Raw genomic sequence first — 14,753 nt, forward strand, 5'->3', positions numbered from 1 at the left:
GCTGCTAGCATGACTTTTTTTACCGCCCTGCTAGCGCACTGCTTCAGTGTGAAAGCCCCCTGGGCTTTCACACTGGAGAGGCAGGAGCTGCTCTTTCAGGGCGCTTTGCAGGCACTATTTTTAGCGTTCTAGCGCCTGCAAAATGCCTCAGTGTGAAAGGGGTCTAAATGTCGCTGTGCTCTGGGAGGAGTGAGAACAGAGCCATGAGCGGTGTTCGGTGACTTGGTTCTCAGTGCAGAGACATTAGGGGACAGATGCAGAATCAGTCTGATGCTGCATTCACCGAGGTAAGTATGAATAGGAAAAAAAACAGACTTCTCTTTTAAATGTTTTAGCATTGTAAAATATAGCGTAACGTGAACTTAAGCTGTGCAAAGTTTCAAGACAATTGATCAGTGCCTGGCCTTACAAATGCGCTTCTGAAAGAATGGTCAAACATTCCCATAGACACAATCTCAAACAAGACTAGAAAAAGACAAGGATGGGACTTTGAATGAAACATGCATCCCAGGAGAAAACACAGAACAATAGAATATGGCAGATAGCTAATCCGATAGAACCAAAAACATTACATGCGAGCATTGCATGACAACAATTGGCAATCAGTTTTTTAATCGCATAATAAATATAACAAAAACAATAATGACATAACACACCTAGTATATTAGTCAAAATTTGAATAGTACATAATTCTATAACAATCAATGGTATTAGAGTATAGTAACATCAGGCCTCAAAATGTCAAGTCCTGAGCTACTAGCCAGGCCTTAAGAGTTACTTGCCACCTGTTGCCCCACCCAAACCCTACCTTGCCCCGCCCCTTAAACACGCCATTCTATCATACCTATGCCTCCAATTCCGTCCCCCTGCTCCCATTCTATCATATCTATGCCTCCAATTCCGTCCCCCTGCTCCCATTCTATCATATCTATGCCTCCAATTCCGTCCCCCTGCTCCCATTCTATCATACCTATTCCTCCAATTCCGTCCCCCTCCCCCCATTCTATCATACCTATGCCTCCAATTCCTCCCCCCATCTATCATATGGTATGATAGATGGGGGGGGGGGGGGCAGAATTGGAGGAATAGGTATGATAGAATGGGGGGAGATGGACGGAATTGGAGGCATAAGCATGATAGATTGGGGGGGAGGGGGCAAACGCCCCCCCCCCCCCCAATCCAGCACATATGTTCCTTCAATCCCCTCCCTGCAAACTCCCAGTGCCTCCAGAACACACATCACCAGGCCCGGACTGGGACAAAAAATAGGCCCGGGCATTTTAGCCTTGAGCAGCCAACTTTTCCAGGGACCGGGGGGTAGACATTCGCGGGGGTGGCTGGTGTCGGTCCTCCACACTGTAATGTGCAGGGACACACTGTAATGATTACAGTGCCCCTTTATATTACAGTGTTCCAGTCCTATTGTGGCCATACAATGCTAGTACTGTCTGTCTCCTATTGTGCCCACACTGCCCAGTGACACAGACCTGCTCTCTTTGGTGGTGTGGTACAGCGTAGCTCTCTCTCTGGTGCGGGAACAGCGTGGCTCCCTCTCTGGTGGTGCGGGTACAGCGTGGCTCTCTCTGGTGGTGCGGGTACAGCGTGGCTGTCTGGTGGTGCGGGTACAGCGTGGCTGTCTCTCTGGTGGTGCGGGTACAGCATGGCTGTCTCTAATAGTTAGTGAACAATATTATAAGCTGCTCCTCAAAAACAATAAGAAATTGTACATAAATGAAAGTGAAAAATAGAGGGCGCTAGGCCCATACAAATAATGTGTATAGTGCCGTGAACCAATCAGCTAAGATTGGCAATTGATTAACAATCCCTAGTGAGTAGATATATAACAAATAAAATCAAAATAAAGTCCCATATATTGCAGACAGCGCTGCACATTGAGAAAAAACACAGCGTGAAATTCCAATGTGATCAATGCAAATACATAAAAAAAAGTCCCAAACAATAAAGAAAATTTTGCAATCCACTTCGTTCGATGTGATTTTCTTATAAGGAGAGAAAGTGCCACCACCGCTCTTAATAACTTAAATTCCACCCAAGGTGCTTGATATTTAAATTGCTCTTACCAGAGCTAGTTGACCATTTTAATGAAAAGATGGTCACACCAGCTTATGCAGGATTGTGCCTGCGCACATGAGGATATGGACAACCGATAGACAGATCCAGGAGCTCCACATGGGATATTTATGCAAGAGAAGAAAGCCAGGAAGACCAATAGCGTGATAACGTTTATTTAAAAATATTTAAAAAACATAAAAACAGCCAAATGGCCTCTTACTTTGGGGGGTGCCCACCCGGCACTGAGGCTACGGACTTGTTACCGCCAATCTGCGGTTTCAAATTTGGGATTCGAAGGGGGGTGGAAGCCGCCGCTATCTCACCGCCAATGGATCCTTGCCGACACTCCACAGCGCAGGGGGGACGTCACGTGACCAGGACTGCCTGGTCACGTGACCAGGAGGCAGTCACGAGACACGTAATCGCATGAGAACTACCATGCGAAATGTGGTCGCATGAGAACTACCACGCAAAACGTGATCGCATGAGAAACGTGATCGCATGAGAAGATCGCATGGGAAACGTGATCGCATGAGAAAATCGCATGAGAAACGTGATCGCCTGAGAAGATCGCATGGGAAACGTGGTCGCCTGGGAACGTCACCGCATGGGAAACGTCACCGCATGGGAAACACCATGAGAAACGTCATCGCATGAGAAACGTCATCGCATGAGAAACGTCATCGCATGAGAAACGTCATCGCATGAGAAACGTCGTCGCATGAGAACGTCGTCGCCTGAGAAACGTAAATACTTGGAAACATGACTAAGCCTGAGAAACGCGACATGAATGCATAAACACGCAGGGACAGAACGCTATGACAGAACCGCAGGGACAGAATGCTATGACAGAACCGCAGGGACAGAACGCTATGACAGAAACGCAGGGACAGAACGCTATGTCTACCAATCACTTAACCACAAAACCTCAGCCTGTACGGGTCTGAAGACGTGACCGACCCTGTAATGTACTAAACTGAGCACCCGTGGAAGGAAACGGCGCACATGAGAACTACCATGCGAACTGTAGTCACATGAGAAACGTGAAACACACAAGGACACGACTCGCATGAGAAACGTGACTGCATGGGAAACGTACACGCATGGGAAACATACACGCATGGGAAACGTGATCGCATGCGAAGATTGCATGGAAAACGTGGCCGCAGCAGACACATGTTGGGAATAAAATGTTGTGGTAACATATTCTTGAGATTGGACACGTTTATGTCTGGCAACTTCAACTTATGTTTAACCATCGCCTAGCAACTGGCGGCTCCCTTCATGCTGGAGGGAGTAATGCAGTGAGCGGGCAGAGGTCCCCCCCCTCCCCCCGGCGTGAACACCGGAGGAAGCGGCTCCCTGTATGCTGGAGGGAGTAATGCAGTGAGCGGGCAGAGGTCCCCCCCCTCCCCCCGGCGTGAACACCGGAGGAAGCGGCGGGCGGCTCCCTGTATGCTGGGGGAAAACAACGGGCGGAGGTCCCCCCCTCCCCCCGATGCAGCCACAGGAGGAAGCGGAGGGCGCAACACACACGCCGGAGGGAGAGACACAGCGACGGAGGTCCCCTCCCCCGGCGTGAACCGATACGCTGGATGGCCAGACGACCTCCTCCCTCTCCAGCGGCGGCACCGTGGGAAGCGGCTCCCTGATGCACTGGAGAGAGAGGGTGGACGGACGGATGGCCCTCCCGCTCCCCCCGCATGAGCGCCGGGAGAAGCAGGCGGGCGGCGGCGGCCCCCACGATGCAGGAGAACCCAGGGAAGAAGGGGGGCGGGCAGGGGGTCCCGCTCTATCTGGAAAGGGTGGATGGATGGACAGACCTCCAGCTGCAGCACCGTGGGAAGCGGGTGGGAGGTTCCCTGATACACTGGAGAGGGTGGTGGAGGATAACCAGACGGGCTTCCCGCAGCCCCCCGGCATGAGCGCCGGGAGAAGCGGGCGGGCAGCCCCCACGATGCTGGTGAAAACCCGGGGGTGGGGTGGGCAGGAGGTCCCCCATCGTGCCCAGGAGGGGAACACCTTGCTGCGGCCAAAACCACCGCTGTCTCCACTCCAATGAAGCCCACGAGGCTTCTGCTGCCGCTGCTCTGCCCCTGAAACCTGAAATGGCGCCAACACAGGACCCGGCGTGGGAGGAGTCTTAAGTACTCAGCAGACTCCTCCCACAAATACAGGCTAGCCTTCGGCCAGCCTTTACACATATATATATATATATATTTTTTTTTTTTTATTAAAGGGCCCAGAGGCTACCCCCCTTTTTTTATATATATTCTTCTTTATTCTTTTTTTTGTAAAGGCCCCCCCCGCATCTCAAATCGCGGCAGCCCCCCGCTACTCAATTTTAGGCGGCAGCACCCCCCCCCTCCCCGGTTCTCTGCTCCAGGCAGGGGGCCCATGCCTGAAGCTGTGTAAGGGGCCCCATAATTCCTGATGGTGGCCGTGTGTGTGTGTGTGTGTGTGTGTGTGTGTGTGTGTGTGTGTGTGTGTATATATATATATGTGTGTGTGTGTGTGTATGTGTATATATATATATACACACACACCTGTGTGTGTGTGTGTGTATATGTGTGTGTGTATGTGTGTATATATATATATATATATATATATATATATATATATATATATATATATATACACACACACACACACACCTGTGTGTGTGTGTGTATGTATGTATGTATGTATGTGTGATATATAAAAACAATAGGGTGCAGAGAGATCAGTCTCTAGTGTGTAATAATTATATTGATCACCAATGCCTATTTCTAAACTTGTATGTAACTCAAAATAAGTGAAAAACGTAAACTGTCACATGTCACAAAATTTCAATACATATAACCAATAAATACCATATTTATCGGCGTATACCACACACTTTTTTGCCCTGAAATTCAGGGCAAAAACATGGGTGCGCGATATACGCTGATACCCGCTTCCTACGGTGAGTTTGAACTACTGCGCCGGCATATACCGAGCGCAGTACACTCGTGTATAGTCGGGCAGGCTCGGCTCCTCTCGCAGTCACGTCCTGGACGTACAGGACGTGACCGCGAGAGAACCCGAGCCTGCCCGACTATACACGAGTGTACTGCGCTCGGTATATGCCGGCGCAGTAGTTCAAACTCAGCGCGGGGATCGAGCGGGGAGGACACCGCAGAAGGACCGCCGGACCCGACGAGTAGGACACCAGACGCCGGACCCGACGGACGCCGCGCAAGACACCAAAACTGTAAGTACTAAATTTTTTTTTTTTTTTTTTACAGGAATGCGGGTCCACTTTAGGGGTGCACGCTATACGCCGGAGCGCGCAATACCCCGATAAATACGGTATATAAAAAAACAGCAATATACATGTCTCCAGGAATATATAAAATTAAAAAATTAAAATTTATAAACATTTTGGAGCTATATAAAAACGGCAGCACTCACCACTGACCTACCAATTTACATTTTTAAAGGGGCCCCAACCATATATCTGCTCTATTAATTAGAGAGGAACAATATAAGTATATTGGATCTAAGCATTGTCGATAAAGGCAATCATATTCTAGTCGACATTAAGGCTGTAAGGGGTGAAAGACTTAATTTTATGGATCCATTTGGTTTCTAATTTGGAAATGTCTCTTTTAATTGCACTCCCCCTCCAATGTGGTGTAAACTTGTCTCTAAAAGATCCTGTGTGAGCGATCATTATTATATTTGGCTGTATAATGTATAGGAACCAAGTGGCCTTTAAAGACCTTTTTAATATTGCTGATATGTTATAGAAACCAGATAACATTTTTAGAAAAGGTCTAAAAAAGCTTGTCGGTGGTCTTATTGGCAGCGGCTCCCGTTGTCCTATGTCTAAGGATAGTTTGGAGTCATCTGCCTTAATTAACACCAATCCATCCGTATGTATAACGATAGGCATTTTTGTCGTCCTTACCATCGATTGGCTTTTTTAGACCTTTTCTAACTCATCTAGTTCAACAGCTGCCTGAGAACCCCACAGAGGATCCATGATCGGGACTCCCGAGGAGGCATATTTTTGTCCTACAGAATGTTGCTTATTTCTACGTGACAGGGTATCCGATGCAAGTAATTTTCTTTTTTTTCCTATTGATAAACCATATGTAAGTCACTTCAGGGGCGGTTCCAGAGTCTAGTCTTGGGAGGGGCACTGCCAGAAAATACGATTTTTTGTGGGCAATTTATCAGGGAAATATCTGGTGTTGGCACTTCAATAATACTGACACCATGGTTGTTGTGGTGTCAGGATGATTGTATTGTATTATTTCTATTATTACTTTGTAATAAAAAATGAAATAGTTCAACTCGCCATAATGCAGAATCAGTGGGAGCCCCGAGTGTGTCACTTGCCACATCACCTGCCACACGTTGCAGATTGTCCACTTGCCACGTCACCTGCCACAAGTTGCGGATTGTCCACTTGCCACGTCACCTGCCACAAGTTGCGGATTGTCCACTTGCCACGTCACCTGCCGCACATTGCGGATTGTCCACTTGCCACACGTTGCTGATTGTCCACTTGCCACACGTTGCAGATTGTCCACTTCCAACGTCACCTGCCACAAGTTGCAGATTGTCACTTGCCAAGCCTAAACTGTAAACTACAGCAACAACTGTTCCCCCTATTTGAGGCTCCAGCTCCTGTCACGTCGGCTCTGAGACCTGACTCGCTGTGACTGACTTCACTCGTTGCTAGACGGCAGGTGGCCCAGGCGCTAGCAGCGAGTGCAGGGAAGAGGCTCCACCCACCTCGTCCGACTCCTGGTCAGTGCGGCTGTGGCGTAATAACACTAGACGAGTGTCTCTCTCTGTGCCGCTGATCAGCTGATGTGAGAGAGAGACTCTGGCAAAGGCAAAGCAACATGTCAGTGTGGTATTTTGGGGGGGGGGGGGGGCAGTCAATTTCCCGGTTGCCCCCCTTGGATCCACCCCCGAGTCACTCACTACACTAAAAAGGCCCTCCCACCTCTCTTTTCTTTTCCGGTGGACAGCCTGTGCTGCCCCCTGGGCTGATAGCCAGTCCTTGCAGCCAAACTCTCAGACTTTCATGGACCACCGCATCCTAAATCAGATTACATTTTAGGTTAAACATATAGAACTTTTTTTCACAACTGATGAAATAAAAGTGCGCAAGAAAATTGTTCAAATGTTTCTCATCTCTTGGATATAGCTGTAGTTCATAAACGAAACCTCTAAATGTAGTCTCCTCAAAAAGATCTCTTTTTAGGTTGTATATCTTTGTTCCACCAAACTCTTAGATTTGTGTAATAAAACATAGTGGTTCACCACTGATATTAGAATATTTTTTCAGGGTGTGTGTCAATGTTTGTAGTTTATTTTTTGCTCTTCTCCTGCACCTATATATAAAGAAAGTTGTTGACCCAAGCATTTTGTCTCTAGACTTTACAGCATGCTACAGTAGAGAAGTCATGACCTCTAAAACCCCGGTGCAAAAAAAATAAACAGGCTGTGGTGCATTTGTGGGCTTAACTGAAGTGTTTTGTCACCTTAGGTGATAGAGAAAAATATATTCTGCTTGAATAAACCACACTTTTTTTATCTTGTTTTCGCCACTGTTATAAAAATATTTGTGGAACACTTTTAAAGCTGAGCTACAGCCAAATGGTTAAGTACACATATGAAAATACATGTGTGTGAACCATTTTACGTGCCTGAGTATTTGCCCTTCACTGCAATGGCACACAGCTTAGGTAACAACACAGCCCTAGTGGATTATGGTACAGCAGCACCCTGAGGAAGTCCTCACTTTGCTCTCTCCTCCTGTTAGTACATCCCTCTCCCAGGTTGGCTGCTGTTGTGTATTATAGAAGGCTGATGTCAAGTCAGATTCAACTACTTAAAGTGGAGTTCCACCCATAAATATAACATTACATCAGTAGTTTTAAAAAAATGTCATTAGTCCTTTACGGATTTTTTTTTTTTTTTTTTTTAGATGCCTTCAAAGTGTTGTTGCTAGGCAGAATAGTTAATCTTCCCACTTCCTGCACCTAGGTGCTTAATGCTTCCTAACCTACACCGCACAGACTCCTGGGAATGTAGTGGGTGTAACTTTCCAGGAGTCTGTGCACTCCCCAGTCTCAAAGAATCATGTGACTTGGACAGCACAGGTGCTGAAACCTGATCTGACACTGCTTGTGCAGCACTGAGCATGTGCGAGATCTGCAAGGCTGAAATCCAGGAAGTCATACAGTCTGGCTTCATGATGCCCACACTTAAGATGGCCCCAGTCAATTTTTATTTTATAAAGTGTCTAAATGCTGTAACAACCTAACAAAACGGACCTTAGTTTACAGACTAACTTTACTAGAATACATTAAGCTTGTGTATTACAGGGGTATTTATATTTAAAAAGTGAAATTGTGGCCGGAACTCCGCTTTAATTAATTTAGCAGTTTTTTAATAAATGCATAATGGCATTTACTTGTGTTTTTTATACAGTTTTTATTATTTATTTTTTTGCAATTTGGTTTATGGCAACTGTATGTTTGAAAACGAAAACTACGGTAAGTAATAAAAAAAATAATAAATGAGGATACCCAAGGAGAGTAGTGCAGTGGTCAACAGTAGGTCTGACCAAACTGTTAAAAGTGAGAGGGGCTTAGGGGACCTGGTTAAATGGCAAGTTCACCTTTTATGCCGCGTACACACAATTGGACATTCCGACAACAAAACCGTGGATACATTTCTGACTTAAAAAAACTTGTCTTGCATACACGCGGTCGCACAAATTGTCGGAAATTCTGATCGCCAAGAACGCGGTCACGTACAACGGCACTAGAAAAGGGAAGTTCAATACCAAGTGCGCCACCCTTTTTTGCTCCTTCTGCTAATATCGTGTTAGTAAAAGTTTGGTGAGAGACGATCCGCGCTTATGTCATCTGCTGCTGTTCCCGATCTTTGAGTCTCGGAGAAATCAGTATCAGCAGCAAAACAACTTTATTATTCTAGCATTATAAAGAAGAATAGAATGCGCTGCGTTAAAAGATTAAAAAATTTGCAGCGTGACGAATGTACTATCTAGTTTTACCAGACCGAGCGCTTCCGTCTCGTACTTGATTCAGAGCATGCGTGGAATTTTGTGGGTCGGAATTGTGTACACACGCTCGAAATTTACGAGAACGGATTTTGTTGTCGTAAAATTTGAGAACCAGCTCTCAAATTTTTGTTGTGAGAAATTCCGACAGAAAATGTCCGATGGAGCCCACACACTGTTGGAATTTACGACAACAAGCTCCGGTCGAACATTTGTTGACGGAAATTCCGAACATGTGTACGTGGCATTCGAGTAAATCTATAAGGTGAACTTGCACTGAATCCCAAACCCCCCCACCCCTGGGACCCGCTGTACCTGAGTCTCGTGATCACCCGCTGTGAGACATCAGGTCACGGCTTCACAGGTCTGGGGATTTGAAATCCCTGCTGCTTAATCTCCCAAACATACCTCGTAAAGGTACATATAGGAGGCATTCTAATTGATTGGCTGCATCACATGAATGGCGCCAACCAATCAAAATCCACCTAGCCTGTCCTATCAGCACTGGAGAAGAGGAGAAAAAGCTTTTCATAACCCTGGACCGGTAAAGCGACCTGATGTCTCACAGCGGGTGATCATGGGACTCGGGTACAGCAGAAACTAGGGGGATGGGGATGGGAAAGGGGTTCATTGTAAGCTCACCTTTCAGATTTTCTGTAAATTTGAACTTACATTTTAAACAAAACCCACAAGCAGCACTCTCCCCACTTTACCCTTTCAGCAAAAAATTCTCACTTCCCCAATAAAAAATCCAGCACTAATCTGCACATTCGTCTCTCCAAGCACAAACCTATCATTGCTGGCTTTTGAAAGCCAAGTTCTGAGAGAAGGGGTTGTCGGCATCTGTTATTCCCACCATGGCACGTAAATCCACCTCTCGGAAAATCTACCATTGAACCTGGAAGGCCTAAATTTTATGATGCAAGGCTGCAAGTTTCAACCCAAGCACCTTCTCATTGTCTTAAATTTTTTTCCAATAAGATTCAATGAGACTTCTCATCAAAAGCTTGCTTTGAGTAGGATTAGGGGCCAAGTTTCAGCACTTTCCCTTTTTTTTCAATGTCCCCTGGCTATGCATTCCCTAATGCATACTTTTATTCAAAGGGGTAGACATGTGGCTCCTCCGATGCATTCTCTGTTGTTTCCGCAGGACCTGAATCTAGAATCGGCCCTACAGAAACCTCCCTTTTGAGAATTTTAGGGAACTTACCTTGGTGACACTCTCCCAAAGGGCTTGTTTTTTTGGTGGCTATCACTTCTGCCTGCTATGTGTTGCAGCTGACAGCCTTGGGGTAGATTCAGGTAGCTTTTACGGCAGCGTATCTCCAGATACGCCGCCGTAATTTGAAATTTGCGCTGGCGTATCGTTACGCCGATTCTCAAAGGCAGATACGCAAAAAAAATAGGCTTCCTCTGCCGACGTAACTTGAATGCGGCGGCGTATAATTGTGTGGAATATTACGTTGGCCGCTAGGGGCGCTTCCGTTGTTTTCGGCGTAGAATATGCAAATTACCTAGATACGCCGATTCACAAACGTACATACGGCCGGCACAATTTATTTACGTCGTTTACGTTAGGCTTTTTCGTCGTAAGGTTGTTCCTGCTATTAGGAGGAATTTTTTACGTTGTTTGCGTAAGTCGTTCACGAATAGGGCTGGACGTAATTTACGTTTGCGTCGAAACCAATACGTTGTTGCGGTGTACTTGGGAACAATGCACACTGGGATATGTACACGGACGGCGCATGCGCCGTTCGGAAAACACGTCAATCACGTCGGGTCATCACACATTAGCATAAAACACGCCCCCCCTTCCACATTTGAATTACGCGGGCTTACGCCCGCCCCGTTTGCGATAAGCCGCTGTAAGTTAGGAGGCAAGTGCTTTGTGAATACAGCACTTGCCTCTCAAACTTACGGCGGCGCAGCGTAAATAAGATACGCTGCGCCGCCGTACGAATGGGCGCAGCTACGTGAATCTAGCCCCTTGTCTTGTAAATCCCCTTATTTGGTCTTGCACGAGAATAAAGTGTTTTTTTTTTTTATGAAAAGAGCACCTGAGCCGATCACTCCTACCTAATGCATTCTTGCCCATTCTGACACCTTTTCTCCTGGCAAGGCCTTTGTCCCCACTGAGCTAAGAGTTAAGATCCTTCATTTGACATGATTCCAAGGTAGCAGGTCATGCTGGGCTCCTCCGATCCTTCTATTTTATTAGTCGCCACTACTGGTGGCCTACTCTCTTGTCAGATGTCAAAGACTACCTTAAGGCTTGTCATGTCTGTGCCTTGTCTCAATCCTCAATGAAAGCTCCTGCTGGTCTTCTAATGCCCTTGCCCAATCCTAAGTCTCACATTGCCATGAACTTTATCACTGATCATCCACCGTCTGAGAATAATATGGTAATTTGGGTGGTAATCAATCGGTTTTCCAAGATGGCTAATTTTGTTCCTCTTCCTGGCCTCCCATCCGGCTATTTTGGGAGCGCGTGACGCGCCATAGCCGGCCGTCAATCATGTTCCCCTCTTCATAGGAACGCCTACTCCCCGCAGGAATCTGAAACAAAACGAAAGGATTAAACTGTAAACTGACGCTAGTATGCTGGATGGCATGCAGGGCTGGACCTACCATTGGGCTTGACTGGGCTCAAGCCCATAGGCCCCTCCCAATAGGGGGCCCCTGCCTGTTAAAGTCTCCTTACTTTTTTCTTCTTCTTGTATTTCGTCTTGCAATGTTTGCTTATTTCTCAACCGCATGCGCTTCCCGTCCACTGAGTCACGGCACGCTCTGTGTGTGCCATTCCCATTTCAACATTATGCTGTGTCTGAGAGTTCCGCTCTTAGCGGCACAGCTTAGCAGACACGTGAGACTTGGCAGTCATTCTCAGCTTCCTCGCTTGGTTGCCGTCAAGAAAGAGGCTGGGTAAACATACAATCGGGCGGAAGTGATTTCCACAGGGGACTAGAGAACAATACATACATAAGATGGTGCAGGCGCAGCCTAATCCCGGAAGTAGAATTTTTAAAAAATGACTTAAACACAGGGGCCCGGATTCACAACGTAGTTACGACGGCGTATCTCCGAATACGCCGTCGGAACTCTGAGTTGCGGGGTCATATCTATGCGACTGATTCATAGAATCAGTTATGCATAGATTTCCCTAAGATCCGACCGGCGTAAGTGTCTTATACCGTCATATCTTAGGCTGCATATTTACGCTGGCCGCTAGGTGGCGCTTCCGTATATCTCCAAGAGTGATATGCAAATTAGGTAGTTACGCCGATTCAGAAACGTACGTCCGCCCGGCGTGTTTTTTTACGTCGTTTACGTTGGGCTTTTTCCGGGGTAAAGTTACCCCTGCTATATGAGGGGTATCCTATGTTAAGTATGGACGTCGTTCCCGCGTCGAATTTAGAAAATTTTACGTTGTTTACGTAAGTCGTTCGCGAATAGGGCTGTACGTAAGTTACACGTTCACGTCTAAAGCATTGACGATTTGCGGCGTAATTTCGAGCATGCGCACTGGGATTCTTTCACGAACGGCGCATGCGCCGTTCGTAAAATACATCAAATACGTGGGGTCACAGTGAATTTAAATAAAACACGCCCACATCATCCACATTTGAATTAGGCAGGCTTACGCCAGACCGCATACGTTACGCCGCCGTAACGCAAGTTCTTTCTGAATACGGAACTTGCGCCCTAATTTAAGGCGGTGTAACATATCTGAGATACGTTACGCCCCGCCGAAAGATACTCCAATGTATCTGAATCCGGCCCAGTAAGTTAGGAATAGTTTTTACATATGTTAGACTGGGCAATATTGTAAATAATGTTACACATTACATGGCATGAAAAGCCTGATATGAAGTGCTGAGTTTACTTCCTCTTTAATTTTTAATTTAAAGTTTGTTGATTGGTCTAGCATTTTTCCCTGGCCCTGCCCTGCAATGGAAAATATCATTTAATTAGCTAAATTAAATGTCAGTGATCTTGAGGTTTGCTGACTGGTTATTGTTATTTGCAGTTACGTAGTGCCTCGTTTACTGTCGTAATGTAATGGCGGACAAACGGTATCAGAGTGGCGCGCTTAAAAGAAAACTTTTTGGGAGCGAAAAAGGTCCCGTGGGGGCCCGAAAGTAACTCAAGCCCAGGGGCCCCCACCACCCTAAGTCCTGCCCTGATGGCATGGTACATAGTTGTTTTATAGGGTGAACCTCCGCTTTAATGTTTATAATGTAAAGTTGGAGAGAGAGAGAATTCTACAGTCCAAGGAGCAAGGCTGACAATGCTGATTAATATTTTGGTGCAGCAAAATCACTGTGTTGCTTGCCCCAACAGGAGTTTAGGAGTAAATTGGATTTTGATTTGATATACAGGTATTTCTCTGTACTTGCAGCATTTTTAAAGGGATAAAACTTAGGAAGTGTGCATGTATCACAGACAGAGCGAATAATAGGGGGTTACAGGCAGCCCTCCTGTACCAGGTTCGGCTTTGAAGCCGGCTCCTCCACACATTCACTGAATTTGCTGGCCATACTCCTCTTTCCAGGGACAGCTTACCGTGCTGGCCACTCCAACTTGTCTTTCCTTTGTCATGCTTTAGCCACTTGTGAACTATCCGTTTGCAATGTACTACAGATGGGGGGCCCTTGCAGGAAAAGCACCTTGACTGTATGCAGCTGCCTGTTTCTGGATTTAGGGCATGATGCACATGCCCCCCTGCCCAAATCCGCTGTGACAGTCTGTCAGCAAGTCACGATCACTGATTCATGGCTTGGGCCTGCTGGTTGGTTGTGTCCAATCACAGTCCAGAGCACTGTGCCGGCTCACCAGGGGATCAGCGGACGGTTCCCCAGAACACGCGGATTCCACTCCGTGTGAAAGAAGCCTTTATAACAGACAGCAACCCAGGCAGGTTAAACATTTTCAACATTAAAATGCCACACAGGCAGCAGGTGCTCTATCATGGCTGGCATTGTCACAGTGTGTCCTAGGCTGTTGGGTGCCCTTGTTAACTTATTACCAATAAGGTGCTGGGTACTGATTTTGTTAACTTATTACCAATAATTTAACAAAATCGGCACCCAACAGCCATGTCATGTGACACACAGGCTGCAGTCAGCAGGTTTTCTATTATAAAAGGTGACATAGTAATGTGCAGTGTATATCTTTCAAGCAGCCACGATAAATTCTCAGTGAAGGAAGATCACTCTGCCAGGGAAGGAATTGGGCAGCCGTAGCAGGTGGCCGGTACATGGAGCACGGGCTCGGAATGCACTGCGCATGTGCCCAATAATTTGAAAAAATGCCCTTCATACCCACCAGCACACGGAAAATAGCAATAATACACCCCCCTAAGCTAGTAGTGGCGGCTTAGCGGGGGTGTAATTTAGAATGCCCTTTTTTTTTATTATTCTGTGCTGACTATCTGCAAGGCTACCCAGGCCCCCCTGCAGAGATGAGTACTCCAGGCCTGGTACAGCAGGGCCGGTTGTATTGGCCCATCAGTGTCCCTGCCCCCTGGCCTGCCTTTGGTTGGCTAACCCCGATTTGCCTTCTGTGTTCTTTTGATTGTTTAAGCAGGTCTTTGGATGTATTGGGGTCACCC

At 46.7% G+C, this 14,753-nt stretch overlaps 1 protein-coding gene across 1 annotated transcript in view; it reads left to right on the plus strand.

The window, feature by feature from the left end:
• The window catches only part of LOC120918493 (ubiquinol-cytochrome-c reductase complex assembly factor 1), a 227,158-nt gene that overhangs the window by 43,518 nt on the left and 168,887 nt on the right, over positions 1-14,753 (plus strand). The gene's annotated exons all lie outside the window — the stretch shown is intronic.

The sequence above is a fragment of the Rana temporaria genome, chromosome 12 (genome assembly GCF_905171775.1).
Source record: "Rana temporaria chromosome 12, aRanTem1.1, whole genome shotgun sequence".
In the NCBI taxonomy this organism is placed as follows: domain Eukaryota; kingdom Metazoa; phylum Chordata; class Amphibia; order Anura; family Ranidae; genus Rana; species Rana temporaria.